The sequence below is a fragment of the Emydura macquarii genome, unplaced genomic scaffold (assembly GCF_026122565.2).
Source record: "Emydura macquarii macquarii isolate MOO-44397 ecotype Brisbane River unplaced genomic scaffold, CSIRO-AGI_Emac_v2 contig_3603, whole genome shotgun sequence".
In the NCBI taxonomy this organism is placed as follows: Eukaryota; Metazoa; Chordata; order Testudines; family Chelidae; genus Emydura; species Emydura macquarii.
Genome location: NW_027133740.1, coordinates 10,638,824 through 10,652,107, shown reverse-complemented (window position 1 = coordinate 10,652,107; position 13,284 = coordinate 10,638,824). Strand labels below are relative to the sequence as shown.

The window sequence follows — 13,284 nt, the reverse complement described above, 5'->3', positions numbered from 1 at the left end:
CATTCCACACTCACAACACACTCAGTACAAGTGCTCCTGGTGAGGACATGCATCGCTGACACAAGAAGCCAGGTGCGTGTGCACAAGTGATATGATATAATTGCAGAGGCTGTATGCCAACATAAATTATGTCAACCTAACTTTGTAGCATAGACATAGCCTAAGTAACCACAGTATATGATAGGAATTCTGATGTGGATTCAGTGTCGCAGAATCCTCACACAAGCATGTATCCTGTGTCACCTGCATTTACCTACACCCAAAATACAGATACACCTCTATTTGGAACGGGCACACTGATTTCAATGGGAATTAGTAGTCTCAATCCTATCTAGGTATGTCTAGGCAGGTCTAGGCATGAAATCCTTCCCTAAGGCACCAGCTGTGCATAACACTTCTGCTGGCTGATCTCAACCAGTATCCCTATCCACCATGGTGCCACTGTGGAACTTAAATGTGGAACGCTTGTGTGAGCTGTTTGTGCTTAAGTGAATTTCACCCTCTTTGTTTTTAAATAAACATTGAGCTAGATATTTAGAAGATAAGAGAATAATATATCTAGCTAGGACAACTTTGTATGGAAAATTTCGGAAAATTATTGATGCAAAAAGCTTGTGCCACTCTTATCCTGGGTTAATTAATGCCATTGGAATCGTGAAGTTATATTGGAGAATAACTACACGGTGTGGTATGTAACAAATTTGCTTGTAATCAGACTGAAAAATACATCAGTCAAAATCTATTAAGTTCACATGTATGTAAGAGAAAATAAAATAGTGATTGCTGAACTTTATTAGTGTCACTCAAAACCTATTTAGTTGTGATATACAAAGATTGTATTTAACATGTATTTCTCAGGTTGATTACAAGCAAATTTATTACAGAATCTTTCCTTGTACACTGAGAGATGTAACACTCTTTGAGCCTTTGGCTATTAAGATTGGCCCAAACAAAGTTTGTGCATGTTCCTAGCGTAATTACAAAGCCAGGAATATGTCACAATCATGCTATTCATGCCAAGAGTTCTGTTACAAATGCAGCTCGTCATGAGAAAAATAGACTAAGCACAGCTCCCAGATAAATTTAACTTTCAGAAAACTACCTGATTTATAGTCAGAGGCAATTTTGCCCAATTCTTATGCAGATTCCAGCAATTAAAACAGTAGTGTGATCAAATAAGCAGCTGAAATGTGTCTTAGAAAGAACAAAAGATACTGCATAAACCAGAAACCACTATAAGCTAATGTGTATAAGGGTTTGGCTTTGACTAAATGTCAGAGGATTTAGAATTAAAATGTAAACAATGGAATTCTTAATAGGATAGAAGGGCATAGGGAAATAATCTTAGTTTAATAGGAAGAAGGGCAGTCTTTAGTTGGATTCAGAGGCCTTTTTTTCACTTAAAAAAAAGTCTTTTACCGTAGGTGGCACTAACACATATGAGCTATCCTGAGTAAGACAACAAAGATGACAAGCTCACTCCACACCCTTAGAAGTTTAAAAGGGAGGGAAATAAGGGCCTATTCCAGCTCTCACTGAAGTCAGGGAGAAGGCTTTCAATGACGTCAGTTGGGACGTGGATCAGTCACTAAAGTTACGTTGTGACTGCTGAGGTGAGAAGCCATTAAGATATGGATAGAAATTTCAGCAAGGTAAGAAAAATATTTCCGTTTGTGACACAGACTCCAGGGAAATGTCAGTGTCACAGGTTGAACTGGTCCTTTAAGAGATGGTCACGGTTGACCTCCGCATTATTCTTGCTTTGTTTTTAGCCTGGAAAAAGGAGGCATTCTGGAGTTTGTAGCCTGAGAGCAAGGCCTGCTGGGAGCTGCATAAAGCAAGTCCTCAATGGCTTTGACTGCTGAAGGAGCCTGTGAAAAGCCTGCTGGTTTCTGGTAACATGATCACTCCCTGAAGTAATCTGAGAAGAGGGAAGAAAATAGGAAATCACCCTGGGGAAAAGTGAAGTGGGCATCATTTGAGATTAGCCCATATAGATGTTGCTTAGAACCTCTGTGCTTCCCTTTCAACTCTAATGTTAAGGGGTATTTCACCCAGACCCTGAAGGGTGGTGGCGCTGTGAGTGACTGCACAAAGATGGGCAGAAGTTTCTTTGCCTCAAGGAGAAAGACTTCACAACCCCTGGAGCTGTGACCCAGAACAGAGGTAATTTTAGATGAAAACTGATACTAACCTTCTAGTAAACGCTGGTGGCCCAAAGACTGAAAAGCGGGTGAAAAGTAGCTGTTAGAAGCATTGTTGGGTATGTGAGGTTCACTTACCCTGAAAGAAGTGGAGTTTTTATTTGGCGGTGGGGCTGAAGTACTCGGAGTGAAGGAAACTGAAGCAGAGGCTATGTTCTCACCATGACCAGAAAAGACTTTCTCACAGATTGAAAGAAAATGGGTTTGGTGTCAAGGATGAATTCAAAATTTCTAGCAAGGGAGGAAGTAAAAAACTATGCTCTAAGGTAAGGAGAATAATATCAAAGATTGTCGATGATCAAAGAGGAATTTAATGATTCCCCCCCCCCCCCAATGTTTTTAGCATTTGCATGAATTCTATTCCCACTGACTTTGATGGGAGCAGAGTTAGGCCAGTGCTAAGCACCCCATCCTTAAAAATTGTAATCAACCCCACTGCTAGTATTGTTATACACCAGACTATAGCTGTTCATAGCAGTTGGATGTACCATGACCTCAAAGGCAAGTGCTGCAGGCACTCCAACACTAGGCTTTTCAGACCCTCGCCTTCCATACATTCCCAAGAAAACACTCAGACTGCCCAGCCCTCTGTCTTTCAATCCTAGCAATCTAGTCTTCCCTCTGCAACAAGCTCAGAGTCTGCTGCCTCCGGGCTGCTTCTGCTACTCGAGTGCATCCCTTAGCTTCTTCCAGTGCTTGGATCCTCTCTGATCTCCAGACACTACTTTCTTTTCTTGTGCTGCAGGGATGATGGAATTCTCCCCCGGCTCGATGTTTAACTGGGTGGTAACAATGCCCAATAGTGAGCTAGCAGGTTCACTGCAATATTTGTCCAGAAGAATTTCACAGAAAGCGCAGGATCTTTCAGTATAACTTTGCTACCTACAATATATGGGTGCAAGAAATAAGGATCCTTTCACTAATTTATGGCGCTAGTTTTCATTGACTCTTGGAATTTTCCTCCTTCAATTGCATTCAGTTGTTGCTTTCAATGGTTGCTCTATCAGAAGCATTATTAGTCAGCCAAATATTCATCATAATTAGTCCATAGAATAAATAGTGGTGAATAACAGTTACATTGTCAAGTACAACTTCTGCCACTGGGAAAGGATTAATCCAGTGTAATTCAGAAATGCTTTCTGCTCTCACTCTTTGACCCTAGCCGCCTCCTCCCCCCAAAAGCTGAGTGTTGGACTCAGTAAGTGACACATTAATAGATGGCAAACTTGGATCTTAGGAGTTCAGGAACACAGTGTTTAGGGAAATGAGAAGGAAATCCTTTACCAAACTTGGCTTGTAACTCCTTATTTAGGCTTCAGAACATGACATGATTTTCAAAAGTGCTGAGAATGCAGTACTACCCCTTGAAGGAAATGGTAGCTACTAGGTACTCAGTACTTTGAACACTGGATTGCTTATTAAGATGCTTTTATAGACAGTAAAGAGCCTAATATTGGACATTTTTTCAATAAAAGCTAAGCCTTCAAACTCATGCTTTAAGGATATGTGTATTAAAAAAAAAGTTCTCTTAAAATAATTACGTTTTTTGCTTTTTAATCATACTCTGTATAAATTATATTTTATGCCCAAAACTTGTGGTATTTGTGCTTTATCTTCTGTATAAGGTTCTGCATTATTCTAAGGTGCATCAGTTTTCAGTGCAGTGAGTTTTATTAGATTTGGGCCAGTACTCAGATCTGCACTGTTGGGGACCCTTTAATCATGTAAAACCCAGTGATGTCAGTTGGCTTGCCTGGGTGGACCAGCACTAGAACCTATAGTGAGGGGTTAAAGTCTAAATATGTGCTGGGAAAATGAGCATAGAGTAAGGTTCACCTAAGAATCAAAGAAGTATTTTCTCACAAAAGGGTCCTGACAGCTCTTTTAAGGTTGCTGTTCTGAATAACCTACTGATAAGAAAGTCAGCAGCAGGACACTGATGTATTAAAACCTTGAAATGTGAGTCACAGCTGTAGGTTCAAGAAGACCACATGGAAGCATGAATTCCCCACATAGTTATCTTACTTTTTTACCTTCTCTAGCAAGTGACTAAAGTCCCCACCTTTAACACTAGCTCCTTTTAAATGAAATGGAAAAAGATAAATGACTTTTAAAAATACCATCTATATATGTGAATTTATTTCTAGAAATATTTAGCCAGTTATATGGTCTCCTCATGTCAACAACAACAAAACCCAACCTCTTTGGAAATGACAATCATCCAGAAGCCATAAATTCCTTTACATTTCTAATTAAATCAAATATCCTGTAGTGTAGAGCTTTATTCTCTACTTGTATGGACTATAAACTAGTTTAGAGAGCTTCCGTCCAGCATGTTTCACAGATTCATTGTCTGAGCAATCCCTCTCCAAGCCCGGAAGTTTGTTACAGATCTCATCCTACAGCCTGTACCCAGATTGAACTCCTATTAACTTCAATAAAGGTAAGGCTCTAACCTCACTTGATCACATGCTGAGGTCTCAAATACATAGTTTAAAAAAAATGCTCCCACAAAGTTGCCAAGGAAATTCAAACCGCTCTTAGCATGGAAACCTCCAGAAGCTGATAACACAAGGAGATAATGTTCGTATTAACATGATCACTGTGTCATGATCTCATTCTAAATGTAATCTCTTTGAGATGTAATCATTGGAGAGCTGGACAGAAAAGAGAAAATGATTTTACCGTAATCAGGGTTCTTTTTTATGGGTTACCACTTCCCCAGGACTGAGTGTCAGACTCCAAAAGCAGAGAATTGGGCATGGACGAAAGAGCCAGAGAATGAGGTTTTTATGTGCAGTGCTATCTGTAATGAGTGACATCTCTCAGAAGGAACAAAATACTTTGAAGCTAAACATAAATCCCTGTTTAGGTAACTGAGTGAAATAAGTAGCCCAAAGTCCTCTGAGAGCAAAAGTAGCTAGTCATTAGAATAAGATTAAAACAAAAACCACCAAAAGCATCAAAACCAGCTTAAACATCCTAATATATTCGTATTTTATCTTTAAAAATTTCAATTATATTTGTATGAAAACTTTCAAGTCCATTTAAAAGTACAAATAAGGTACAACTTTCTGGTATTGGCAATTCCAGTTCTTTCACCTTCCATTCTTCCTCCAAAGAAGAATCTCATACTCAGCTCTGTTCTTCCCTGCCTTCCCCACCCCATGTAACTGTTACTTACAACCCTTGACTTCTTACCAACCACCTCCCACTCTGATTTTTGTTGGTTGTGTCAGCTCTATAAGATAATTTTCCACAGTAAGCAGATTTTATTTCACTCATTGATTCAGAGTTGTTGTCAAGATTTGACCATAGACGGTAGTTTCATAGGAGTAAAAAATGTTAACCATTTACTCATCTCTCAAATCTTTAAACAGTTACACTATATTGGATGCCTTTGCAAATATATATATATATATATTTCTCCTGTTTCAAAGTGTTTTGAAATAAAAAAAATGTGAGCTAATTTTTGTAGGCACATTGTTAAATAGTCGCTAAATCATAAAATAGCTTGTGTAATGAAAGAAAAAATATAGTTATTTGTTTCTGAGAAACCACTAAATCTATGTGGAAAGTGTAGTGTCACCTAACTGTGTATAGAATTAGCCTATTTGTGAAGATGACAGGAGCCAGAATTTCAAAGTTAAGTTTGCATATGTGAAGTCTTAAAGTTGTGTGCTTTTACTTTATGCATGGAAATATATGAACATGTGAGCACACTTAAAATGAGTGCACAGTACAAACACATGCTTTGTGTCCATACATTGGGTATTTGCATGCATAAATTTAGAGGTATACTCACAACTGTGTCATCCAACTGAAAATCTGGCCCAAGATGTCTTTGACAGAAATAAGACATTAGCAGGCAACACTTGAACTCTATTTTAAGAAAGGGATGGAGGGCCATAAATTTGAATTCAGATAGATTTTCTTTGGTGGCAAAATAGCTAGTTTGGCCCTCAGCTCCAGAGCTGGTTTAACTAATACACAGGTCAGGTGGCAGGATAAAGCCTTTGATTTCAAGTTTGGCATGTAGTTAATGCACACAGACTTTGTCTAAATTAAGACTTGTCTAGAGCTGTGCAAAGCTATTTAGAAAACAAGCTTACTTATCAGTAACTGATGTTCTTTGAGATGTGTTGTTCATGTCCATTCCACTATAGGTGAGTGCACGCCACCATGCATGGTTCCTGGAACTTTTTTCCCCTTAGCAGACCCCGTAGGGCTGGCTCTGGTGCCCCCTGGGGTCCCGTGCACATGCCGCGGTATATGAAGCACTGCCTGCCCTACGCCTCCTCAGTCCCTTATTTCTGCCAACTCCAACAGCGGGGACTGGGGGTGGGTTGTGGAATGAACATGAGCAACACATCTCAAAGAACATCAGTTACTGGTAAGTAACCTTGTTTTCTTCGAGTGATTGCTTATGTTCATTCTACTATAGGTGACTAACAAGCAATACCTTGGAGGTGGGTAGGAGTTACCGGTGAGCTGCCCTCAGCATGGCTCTGCTGAATCCCGCATCCTCTCTCGCCTGCTGAACGATGGCATAGTGGGACGTGAAGGTATGCACTGACGACCAGGTGGCGTCTTTGCAGATGTCCTGCAGGGGCACTCTCTCCAGGAAGGCCGTAAATGAGGCTTGAGCTTTGGTTGAGTGTGCTGTGATGGTTCCTGGAAGCGGCACCCTTGCCTGCTCGTAGCAGAACTTGATGCACGAGGAGATGCGCTGGGTGGAGACAGGTGAGCCTTTCATCCAGTCTGCCACTGCAACGAAGAGCTGTGTCGATTTCCGGAACGGCTTTGTACACTCGATGTAGAAGGCTACGGTTCATCTCACGTCCAGCAAATGCCATCTCCTCTCCTCCGAACCGTGCAGTTTGTGGAAAAACACAAGGAGAAAAATATCTTGGTTACAATGAAATTGGGAAACCACCTTGGGCACGAAGGCTGGATGCAGCTTTAACTGCACCTTATCCTTATAAAATACTTTATAAAGGGGCTCCGAGGTCAAGGCCCTAATTTCGGAGACCCTCCTAGCTGAAGTAATGGCCACCAGGAAGAGTACCTTCCAGAAAAGCATGAGCAGAGGGCATGAAGCCATGGGTTCAAAGGCGGGCCCCGTGAGTCTTGAGCAGACCATGTTGAGATCCCAGAGATGCACCGGGTCACGGATCTGTGGATACAGCCTCTCCACCCCCTTGAGGAACCTGACCAACATGGGATGGGAGAACAGGGATCTCCCCTCTAGCGGCTGATGGAAGGCCAAAAAGGCTGCCAAGTGAACCTTCAATGAGGCTAGCACCAGACCCTGGAGCTTTAGCTGGAGCAGGTACTCCAGGATCGCCTGCACAGGTGAGACGCTGGACAGAATGCCACGGGACTCCACCCAAGAAGTAAACCATTTCCACTTAGCCTGATACATGACCTGTGTAGAAGATTTCCTGCTGCCCACCAGGACTTGTTGGACCTGCACTGAGCATGCTCTCTCTCCCTCCATCAGCCACAGAGCCTCCAGGCCGTGAGGTGCAGGGATTCCAGGTCCAGGTGCAACAGGCAACCATGGTCCTGGGAGAGAAGGTCGTGCCACCTTGGGAGCTCCATGGGTGGGGCAATCAAAAGGTCCAGCAGCATGCTGAACCAGTGCTGTCTTGGCCAGGCCGCAACAATGAGTATACCGTCCACCCTGTCCCTCTTTATTTTCAGCAGTTCCTTGTGCAGGAGCAGAATGGGCAGGAACGGGTACATGAGGGTCCCCATCCAGTCAATGAGGAATGCATCGGAAATTGACCCAGTCTTGCTACCCCGGAGCGAGCAGAACCTCTGGTACTTTACATTCCAGGCCAATGCGAATATGTCCAGTTGGGGAATACCCCACTTCTGGAAGATCGTAGTCACCACCTCCGGGTGCAGTGACCAGTCATGGTGGGATAGAAATGACCTGCTGAAGTGATCCGCCTCATTGTTCCTCACTCCCAGGTGGTGAGAGGCAGTCAAGTGGAAGTCCCACAGATGGGTAGCTTCCTCGCAGAGAGCCGAGGAACGCACCCCTCCCTGCCTGTTTATATAAACCTTAGCTGCGGTGTTGTCCGTCAGCACCTGCACCACTCTGCCTGTTGAATTTGAGAGAGCCTTCACCTTTGTGTGCTGTGGAACATCCCTTCAGGCAGTTTCTAGTGGTATTTGCAGGCCAGAGTCACTTGATAGTATGGACCCACTGGAGTTGGTCACTGGGTGTAGGGGCTGAGTTAGAGGCACAGGCCCTTTAATGGGATAACTTTAGCAGATTTTTGTTATTTACCTGGCTAGTGCTAGATGTGGGCTGCAGAAACCATTCTTGCACCTTGCAGAGTGAGAAAGACAATTTGGGATGATTACCATTCTTGCACGGATGATAGTCATTTCTTCACAAAAATAAAAATGCAAATGGGAAGTGAAACAAAATCATATGATGGACGAACATACTCTGAATTTTGAACTGGTTCAAAGAAACTTACATAAATAGAAATGTTTTTAGGAACTGGAAAGTCATGCTTTCAAGATCTGAAAATAAGCCTTTCAGACTTAAATCTTCAAGCTTGACTTCAGTTCTGACCTGAGAGCTTTTCTGATGCTACTAAGAGCCTTCCAAATATTCTCTTTCAAGTTCTTTCCAAGATGTTTACATAGCCATTTTAGCTGCTTTCTCAACCTCTGTCCATTTTGACTACTCTCGCCTCTGTCTCCAGTACCCCTGTGGCTCCCACAGAGGTAATAGCATCTGCTCTGAAGCTTTAATTTCAGGATTTTAATGTTATTTGAATTAAACAAAAGGTTTCAGCTTGTTTTTTGGATATATTTCCATCAACTTGAAAGTAAGCAGTACAGTTCTTAAGATCTCTCAGACTATTATGTTGTGATGAATCATGCATCCTTTTTTATTTAATAGACACCAAGAGAAAGTGAGGGAGGGTTCTTATCTTTGGCTGGATTCCCCAATGCACTTAGTTTTCTTATGATCCCTTTTTATCCTATTTTAAGTACAATAGATTTAACATGATAAAGCTAAAATACCACAGGAACCTCTATAGAAAAGTGCAGGTCTCACACTTGATTTCAGTATTTTGGCTTTTGTTGCCTGCCCAGTTATATCTGGCTTAGTCTGAAGTGTTTGTATAGAATGAACATTTGGTATCTTTATATCACACTTTTTGTTTTTTAACTGGTTGAACTGTTTTTTACAGTGCCTTTTCACTTGATATTTCATGCTGTGGTATAGAACTTTCATGGAACAGCAAACTGACATCACTGGAATGAAATAGCTAAGTATACTAACTAAATTCCTTGTTCAGCACAAACATTTCAAATTAATATTTTGTGAAGGAAAAATCATGAGCACATGGTGTGAAATGATAAACATGGGACATTACAAACAATTTCACAGTTTTCAGGTTGATATGAATTTTTTGGTCTTACTGCAAAAACCTAGGGGCCTGATTATCAGAGGTGCTGGGCATGCAGAACTCCAGCTGATCTCATCTGGAGCTGCAGGAGCTCAGCATTTACGAAAACTGGGCCCTGGAAGTTTTGCTCAACTCCAAATCTTATGTCTTCGTAATCCCATCTAAAACAATCATTAGCCCATTAGGGAGAAGGGTAGAACAATATCTAATCTAATACGATCTAATAAAATTTAGTAATGGGAGACAGGGAGAGCTGGAGTTATGGCTTGTCTGTTTAAGATGATGAGGTGGTGATAACACACATCTGGTAACATTCAAACCCCTTTTCATTCTATGCAACAGCTTTCATATCACCACCAGAATGAGTTCTAGATGGCAAATGTGACATTAATTACTTTCAGGCCAGATGTAGATAACAATATGGGAAGCATAATGTAGAATAGGGCATGTGCCAGTTGCTTTACATTGAGTAGTTTGCATATAGAGACAGTTTTGACATCATTAGGAAACAAGGGTGAAATCCTAGCTCTATTGACTTCAGTGGAGCCAGGATGTCACCTCCCTACACCTGCCCATCATCCTCCCCCAAAATCATTGCTACTTCCTGAGAAGGGTTGTTTTTGTTTGTTTGGGTTTTTTTTACATTTCTGCAGAGTGTGTGTGTGTGTGTGTGTGTGTGTGTGTGTGTATTCCTGTTAAAGCAATGGCTCTGAAAGATTAGACATTTTATCTAGGACCCCTCATTCAGAATTAAGTTATTAATAAAGGTACTAAATTATGTTTTGAAATTTTGGTTAGGTGAATACTTGGTGTGTCAAGTTACCTGCTTTCCTGAAGTTATTTGGATGGGGATCTGAAGATAGGAGATATCTGCTTTAAAGGAAGCACTGGGGACTATTCGAGAGGTACCAAAAGAGAATGTAACGTATACAAAGGAGAGAGCTGTTCAGTGATTCTCTTCAGATAAGAAAACTTGCTTTGGAAAATTAAATGTACTAATCATTGCTTAAGGAGGCACATTGTCTTATTAAAATGAAAACACAGAGTAGAGCACAAACTGAAAACAGAGAAAGAGCTTGTACTCCAATGATCAACATTTTTTGTAACATGCATGCTCCCATATGCACTGACTACTACTAGAAAAGTTGTACAGATTTCTTTTGCAATAGTCTAGTTTTAATTCATTGCTAACTTGTGTTTGCTAGTTTAATGAACAGACTTCCTTTCCTTAGCAGGCTTTCTAACAAATAACTTACACATTTGGATAGGTAGAGCACATGCAGAGCAATACAAGCATATAAGGTAGCAATGACCTAAACCTTCAAGAATACTCATCAAACTTCTAGAGATGAGCAAAATTTGGAGTCTCCATTGTGAAGGAAATTCCAATACATCAACATTTTGTTTATCACCCTGAAATGGCATAAAAAGTTGAAATTTCAAAACTCTCTGTGGAACAGAAATTCCAAAAATCTTCAATTTGGAAATGCCAGTTTCATTTCAAATATTTTTTATCAGAACATTGTGACATTCCTCAAATCCAAAGAGCTTAATTTCATTTTGGTGAAATGCCACAAGGTTTCTTTTTGAGTCAGATAAATCATTGTTTCTCCCTAGTGTATTGATTTTTGGGAGTTTTCATTCAGGCCCACATCTCTTATGGGACAGACTACCTGGAGGGACTACATTTACCATAAAGCACTGTGGACCCAATTGGCCATATAACTGCTTTAAAACTCTTTAAAACAGTAATTAATCTTCACAAATATTCTTTAAAATAGCTCAGTCTTACCTTTGTTTTGCAGATAGGAAAACAGAAAGGAAAGTTAAGTGATTTTGCCTAGGTGCATCAGGGAAGTCAGTATCCGAGCAGTCAGAGACAAGAATAAAGTTGCTGATTTCCAATTACCATACAATTGCTGCCATGGTTACTGACTTGTGTACTGTGCTACTCAGACGTGTATTAGCTTTCTTGAAATGAAAAGTCCAATCCAAGCATTTCACCTGTTGTATACTAATAGTATCTCCAAGTCTGTTAGATTAACTAATTGGTTCTTAGAATGAGGTGATAATACAATGATAAAATCATGATGACCTATACTTTTCAAAACAATCTCCTAATCTATTTGCTGCTAAAGCTTCAACACGCATAGAGGCAGTGCATAATTCAATAGGACCTTGTAACTTTGCTAATTGTGTGCATCCACAGCAAGTCATGTAATGATAGTTATTTAACTAAATAAAATGGCATAAAATATTAACATCACAGTTAAAATTAATAATGTGAAGCTTTCTTAACTTTTTCTATATCTCCATGTAATATGAGAAAACTTCCTAGCTGATGCTCTCAGCAATCTAAATTTACCCAAGCATAATACAAGTAGCCCCCACACTTCTCCTTTTGTTAAGTATATGTGGAAAACAATATAATGCAGTTTTTCTACTGCAGAAATGTACATTGCTTCTGCATGCCGATTTGGACCCAGTATGCAAAGGTCATGTATGTTCTTTTCTGTACCTGAATAGGTATGCTCTTTTTATTTTGTGTTTAGGCTGCAACACTTTAAAAAGTTAGCCCAGTATTTAAGATAAGGAATCAATTTCATTTTTCAAAATAATTGCTGTCTTTCAGTACAGAGCACACACAGATGAAATTGTAAATCTGCACTGTCACGCACACTATGTCTTTTTGTAGTCTGCATTTACTTATAGGATTCAAAGTGGGGGTCACACTGGAACTCTAAACAGCAGCTCAAATTCATTCAGCTAAAAAGTAATATACTGTAGAAGAAGGAACAGAGAGAAACCAGGGAAAGTGGGGATGAATTTGGTTTGAAACAGTAATGCACCATAACTGGCAGTCTGTTATGTATATGAAACTAGTGTACATCAGACTTACCATCCCTGAACCAAAAAAAAGCGGTCAACTTATCCATCGACCACTACAATCAGAGTACAGAACATAAGTAACTTTACCCCCTTCCTCCCACAGGAAATGCTGCTATAAAAATGACTATATAAATATTTAGACTTAAAATGTCATCCTTCAACACTGAACATAATTGTTTTATACCATTAATCTTTCATTTGAGTCTAAATGTTTTGCTTTCACTGTATTCTGAAATTAAAGTGCAGCTCAACTTAAATCCCTTCCAAATATAGCTGTATCTCTTCTCCTCTTTGCAATGCTCCTCTTAGACATTGATTCTTAACTGGGTGCAGAATCACCTGTGGTCTTGTAATACCGATCATCGTGCACCATTTTCCAATGATGCAAGTTCGGTCCTTTCATAAAATCCTCTTTATAACAGAGTTGGAGCAGTAAGCAGCTAAATATTGCCTCATCAATATTTTCTACTAAAGATTCCTTTTAATCACACTTAATTACTTTCTTATCTTTGCTTTTAGACTAAAGTCAGGGAAAACCAAGAATTGTAATGAAAAGAGAAATACCTTATTACCTGCATGATACTCTTTGTCCTTATGAAAAGACCATGAATGGGATTTAAGTAATTGCATGGCCACTGTCTTCCTCACTGGGATTCTATGACATTTCTTTCCATTATTGGACCAACTTCTGTTGGTGAGAGAGACAAGCTTTCTGTTCTCGTGCTGGCTTGTTCCTGTCTCTGCTCTTG

General features: G+C 40.2%; 1 long non-coding RNA gene across 2 annotated transcripts; it reads left to right on the top strand.

Moving 5' to 3' along the window:
• The first annotated feature begins 1,998 nt into the window (after nucleotides 1–1,998).
• On the top strand, nucleotides 1,999–10,613 carry LOC137145691 (uncharacterized). 2 transcript variants are annotated; one of them, XR_010917726.1, is made up of 3 exons: nucleotides 1,999–2,166; nucleotides 9,428–9,504; nucleotides 10,445–10,613. It is a non-coding gene; the product is annotated as an uncharacterized lncRNA (long non-coding RNA). The 2 variants fall into 2 exon arrangements; XR_010917725.1 differs by lacking the exon at nucleotides 1,999–2,166 and adding an exon at nucleotides 2,235–2,470.
• The last annotated feature ends 2,671 nt before the right edge of the window (nucleotides 10,614–13,284 follow it).